Consider the following 6,133-nt stretch of genomic DNA (forward strand, 5'->3'; position numbering starts at 1 on the left):
CCAGAATCCGCTCAGAGCCTCCCCGCTCCATGCACATGCATCTCTAGGACCGTCCTGTCCAAAAGCTTACGATTTAGAAAGGCAACTGGGAACGTTATCACCCTCATTGTGCAGGAGGTGAGCCAAGATGCAGAGGACCAAAGCGGCTTGCCTTAAGCCATGGAGGGTCTCTGGCACCTTGGATTACTAAACCAGCCCCGATTCCCCGCGTTAGCATCCTCCTTAGCCTGAGCACAAAGTGGTCACCAAAGGAGTAAGGGGGTTTTGTTTTGCCATGCAAAACTGCAGAATTGGCTGGGAGAGTTACAGAGCATTGGGCAGAGGCTGCTGCCAATGGCACGCTCCCAGGCACGGTGGATCAATAGTTTGCCTCCATATGGCCAACGCAGGGTTTGCTGGCGGCTTCAGACAGCAGGCAGGCTCTGCTGGATCCGCTGTCGCTCCCAGGCATTTGCTCAGGGAGAAGCTGCTGCTTGTACGAGCCGCAGCTGAGTTGGAAGGGGAAAAAAAGGCTTGTTCTCTGCTGTTGCTCGGCAGGCATCCGCAGAGAACAGCATCGTGTGGGGAGGACAGGGCTGAGCGCTGGCATGGGGGAAGCCCAGGAGCCTCTCACCTTTCTGTCAGTTGTGCTGGTGGATCCTCCCATGAGCAAGCACCTCGGGTGCTTTGTCTGTGGTTCGTGAGTTGCGGGGGCTCTGGTCTTTGAATTCCGGAAAGCACGGTGATAGCAGCAGCCTGAGGGTCAGATCCTGTGCCAGAGGTGTGGATGATCCCAGGAGAAGAACTGCTTGAACACAGAGAGCCCCCTTTACTCCCTTTTCCCCCGAGTGACGATGGGAGCCTAAACCCTGAAGTTTCCATGTGGGTAGTTAAAAGTATGATTATTCTCATTTTTTCAGGTAGGACATCGAAGCATCAAGGCAGGAAAAAACACGGTGCCTTTCAGAGCCTGGCTGCTGCAGAGGCAGGGTGCCAGCTCTGACCTGAGGTGTGGAAATCTCTGGGCTGAGGCAACGTTCCCCTGGCACAGGTCTGGGTTCAGGTGAGGTTTGTTGAGATGCAAGCACATCTCCTCGGTTTGGACCAGCCACAATGTGAGGTTTGGGGACAGATGAGTGGTCTCTCTGCATCTGCTTTGCCTCCAAAACAAGCAGAAGCTGGAGGAGGCTGGAATGCCCTCCTTCATGGTTGAAGCCAAAGACAATATTTTTCTAAATGTGCACAAAGGAAAGTGGTGGGGTTGTCCCCAGCTTCTTCTAGGGGTGCAGGGAAAAGCAGGACCACCAGACAAACAGTAGCAGAACATCTCTGCTGTCAGAAGCAGGCTCTGCGCTGATCTCTCAGCGGCCTAAAGAGCTGGCAATGGGAGCAGGCTGTTAAATAGAAATGCTTGACCCCCCAGCCCTGGATTACTGTTTAATGATCTGAACCTTGTGTGCCATTCTTCTAATCTATTGAAGATGTGCTCACAGCTCACTTAAACAGCGATAACATTGTGTTTCTAGGAGAAAGAAAGAGGGGAAAAGGAGCTTTTGTGATGGGGGATTTTCCTGTAAATGGCTCTCATTTGTAGAACTGGCATTTGGGAAGGGAAAAGGGAAGGGAAGGACAGTATTTATTTTGAGCATATATTCTTACCAAAGTGGCTCTGAGGTCTTCAGGCTGGAGGATGTGTTTCTCTGAGGCCCAATTCCTTGGACACCTCCCATGCCAGGATGCTGTAAGCATCCCATCTGTGCTGATGGCAGCTCAGCCCCTGTGGCCGTGTCTCGGGAAGGGTCCGTTGAGATAACGTTGGTCTGATGTGTTACTAGGAGGCCAGTGCCATGTTCGCAGGTTCCCCAGCTGCTGCCATGGTCAGAAAAGTGGGGAAGGGGACATGCAATGCCGGCTGTCCCCTTCCCAAGAAGGCAAGACACGCAAGAACAAGTGGTGGTGGGCAGGAGGAGGGATGCTGGCACTCTGCTACCTCTTGGTACCGGGATAGGGCACAGCAGTCTCCTCTGTATGAGCACCCAACCCTAAGGTGGGAACTTTTCTTCCCACCACTACCCCCCAACACCCTCCTAGGAGCTCTCTCATGCAACCTGAGCACGAAGTTAGCTGGCTGAGCAAGGCAGCGCTCCAGGGAGACAGAAAAGGGCTCCTCTAATGTCTGATTTGGAGGATGTGAAGGATGGTTACCAAGCCAAGGCTCAGTTTCAAGGAGGCATTGGCCGGTCCTGTGCCAAGGAGCAGCACTCGGGGAGTTCAGGGTGGTTAGAGCCCATCTGGGTGGATCCTTTAAGGTGTTTGCATAATTAATGAGCTGAAAGGAGTCTAAATACGTGCAGGGTTATCCCTCGGGCTGGAAAACATGCAAGAAATCAGATTATTGAAAATCATCCACTCTGCTCTGCCGTTTAGTGATTCCTTTACGGATGAAAGGTTCCACTGCCCCGTTATTTAAATCAAAGAGACATCTTCCTAAAGCCTGCCCCAACCAGCTCTTGGCGTGTGAAGGGATTAATCTAAACCGTAATGGACTCCCTCTCCTCCTTACCTTTGCAGCAAGTCAATAAATAATAATTTATCATTGACCTCTAATCTGTAGGCTTTATTGAAAGCTACGGAATCGAATGTTTTTACAGCAACCTGGGTGCATTTCAGCAGTCAGTCCTAATCTTGAAATAGATTATAGAGTCAATATTTGCCTGGGTTTTTATGTTGATCTCTCTGGAGCAGCCGGTGGGTGGTGGTTCTCTCTGGCGCATCCTGCTTTCGCCAGGATCCGGCGCCTCGATCCTCGCACAATAGCAGCTGATGGTAATGCTGCTGATAGCAGCCAGCTCCCGAAACAAATCCACAGAGCTGTCTCCTGGAAACCCTTAACGCATTCATAATACGAGTATTTATGTATCTGAATTAAAAAAGAAAGAAAAAAAGCCTTAACCTTGGGGAGGGGGGAGCTCGGGGAAGGCAGAAAGGTTGCAGTGATTAAAGAAAGCTCTGTTCATTTGAGCAATATTAAATACGACGGGCATAATGACGACTGTGAGATCTGATAGAATAGAGAGAAGGCTGAAAATAAAGGGCTTGTATTTTTCCCTGATGTAACATAATGGTCACATTTTTCTTTCACAATGGTTTTTCTGAGATAAAGAACAAATTATACTGATTTGATTGCTACTTAGAAATACTTAAAATTGAAAAAGACAGCAGGTGGGCACGGTTAGGAAGGATGGTTATTTTAGCATAACAGATGCATGCATAAAGCATTGCAGAGCCAATTCTTTAATCGTGAGACCCCAAAAAAAAATTCCTTTGGAGTCTTTCTGTGTGAGTTGGGGGGGTAAGGAGGAGTGCAGGTGTCACGAGGGGGATGGAGGAGGATCGTGCCTCTGCCAGCGGCACTGCTGCCCGTGCTCTATGTGGGGCAGGATGAGCCATGGGAATGGTCCTTGCTCTGATCGAGAGATGTTCTGGTGGGAAATAAATCTGAGGGCAGACTACGTGTTGAGGACATTCCCTTAGTGTGAAGCCAGTGAGGCAAGGGGATGCCTGTACAGGGATATGAGGTACCACCGCCTGGGATGGCTAAAACAGGACTTGGCACAGCCTGGGGTGCCAGGCAGGGAAGGACAAAGCCTCTAAACCACAGCCCTGGCTGGGTATTCTCTTGAGTAGAAGTAGACGGTTGTTTTTAAGTATTCCCACCATTAAAAATAACTTGTTGACTCAGATTTATGCAGTGGTAATAAATCTGCCTTGGAAATTACTTAGTAAACCTTAGTTACTTAATAAAAACACCATATATAAAGCAAGTGCATCACTGGGTAAATCAATTAATTCACATGTAATTACTGGAAATTACTATCAGTGACTGGCCATCGCTCCAATTTGCTCCCAGAATGGACATGCTTGTTTACAACTCCAGATAAATTGTTTCCGGGCGGGCTGTGGGCTGGTGTGGCTCTACAGGAGTGTCACCACTGGGGTGGAGGTGTCGGGAGGGCTCCTGTCCCTCAGAAAGCTGGTGGCTGCTTCACTCATGTCAGGAGTCACTCTGGTCAGTAGCCAGCTCGGGGGCTAAGGATGAATGACCAGGGTGGGACAGACCCCTCAGCAGCTGGAAATAGTGTCTGGGTGCCAAAGCAGGCAGGGGGAGTTGCTGCTTGCAAGCGGTGCTGAATGACGGGAGGGCAAAGCGAGCAGTGCGGCAGAGCCCAGTAGCAGCAGCCACAGTCAGAGCCAAAATCGTGAGTAGCTGGTTACAGCTAATGAAAGACAGCTGAGTTTTCCCTCCCCCACACCCCAAAAGGGGTTTCTTACAATACAGAAAGCACCAGGCACAGGAAGAGCTGCCAAGAGCAGCCTGCTCTGCAGCATCAGGACCCTTGCTTACACTGCAAAAAGCATTTTGGATTTGCATGAATAACCCAGATACATGGCAAAACTGGCACAGCCTCGCTAACGTACTGCAGCATTAGTCCCAGTGCCGCCGGAGGAGCGGCGTGGGGCTGGAATTTGAGGCAGAGCTGGCAAAGCATCTCCCTGGACTGCCGTGAAGGGAGCCTTGCTTGGAGCCAGCCTCGCAGACCAGGTTGGCTGCCCCCTGAGCCCAGAAGTGTGGGCAGTGGTGATGGCCACCGGTGCAGGCGCAACGCTGTAAGGTTCGTGTTGATTTATTCTTAGGACTCCATGACTAAATCAGGATTTGCAGCATTGACGTTCCTTTCAGTCTGTCAAGGTGAATGCTCTGTTTCTTTCTGTTCCTTATTTTAAAATTTAAAAAAGATTCAGACCCAGAGGTCCATTTTCCGCAGTTTCCAAACAAAGCTCCCATCACTCACTTTGCTAGTCCCACGCATGGTGTGAGACAAAAAGCTAAGATAGTAGCAGAACTGTTAATTCCAAAATGTTGTTCCTGTAAAATCTCAAGGAAGTTTCATTTAGTAGTAAAGTATATTTTATGTTTCTTTTCTAACGGTAATTTTAAAACATCTCCAATTCTCCTGGGATAATAATCAGATTCTTATCTCCTTGTTGTAATGAACTCCTTGCCCAAACCTGCCTTCCACAGCTGTTATTGCGATGGAAAGAAATGAGCCTACCTTGCCTTAGAGGAAAGGTGTTGCAGACTCAGTACTGACCCTATATCGGTGTGTATTCATCACACCCTGGCTCTCAGCGAGGGCAGCCTGGCGCTGGGGTACAGCCTGGGTCCCCATGGGCTCCCACTGCTTCCCCCTGGCTGGGAACACCACGGGGGAACGCTTCTCTTTGGGAGGCTCCCATAAAAAGGAAACCAGGCAGCAAATATCTTGCATTATGATTTTCCACAGATTATACGTATGATTTTAAGACAGAAGAGACTATTTGATGTAGTGAGCAGCATCCCATCTGGGGGGAGATGGGTGGGGGGCTCGCCATCCCCAGGGAGTGGGCAGAGAGCCACCAGCTCAGGGGCTTAGCTCCAGCTGGGGCAGCAAACTCCTGACACGAGCAGAAGCAGTCAGATTTCGTGTGTGTCTCTCTCTTCTTTCCTTTTCTCTTTTTCTTTCCCTAATCCTGCCTGTCCTGTTGCACCCACCGGGGCCTCCTGTGAAAGTATGGATTTGTCTGGCTTTTGTGTTTAATCCCGAATCTGTCGAGCAATGTTAAACTTGATGGTGCCTGAAAGGTCTAGCGTTAAGCAAATACGTGGTGACCAGAGCCTTTGATGGGAATCAGATGGAAGCCTAATCCTAAAGTAATGGCTTTTTCCGTAAGCCAGGAAGGCCCCAGGGTAAGCAGGAGAAGGAGAGCTCAGAGCGATGCTGTGATGCTGCTCGCCCCCACCTCAGGACCTGGCGCACCTGCCATGGGATGGGTGTCTCGCAGCACTGCCCTGCGGGGTGTTATTAACACCTCCCTCCTGATGGGTGAGGGGACACCCAGCTGCTGCTCTTCTCAGCGCCCCTCGCTTGGTGCCGCAGGTGGAGCGGTGCCCAGCCGGGTGCGGGAGGCAGCTGGAGGCACGGGGCGCAGGCTAGCAGCAGAACCGGCACGGGGGCTCCCCATGCCTCGTCCTTCCCTCTTCCCTGCCCTCTGCTCCCACCTCCCAGCCCAGCAGGGCTGCTCCGTGTTTCACACACTTGGCTGGGCTGATAGC

The sequence above is a fragment of the Falco peregrinus genome, chromosome 15, assembly GCF_023634155.1.
Source record: "Falco peregrinus isolate bFalPer1 chromosome 15, bFalPer1.pri, whole genome shotgun sequence".
NCBI lineage: Eukaryota > Metazoa > Chordata > Aves > Falconiformes > Falconidae > Falco > Falco peregrinus.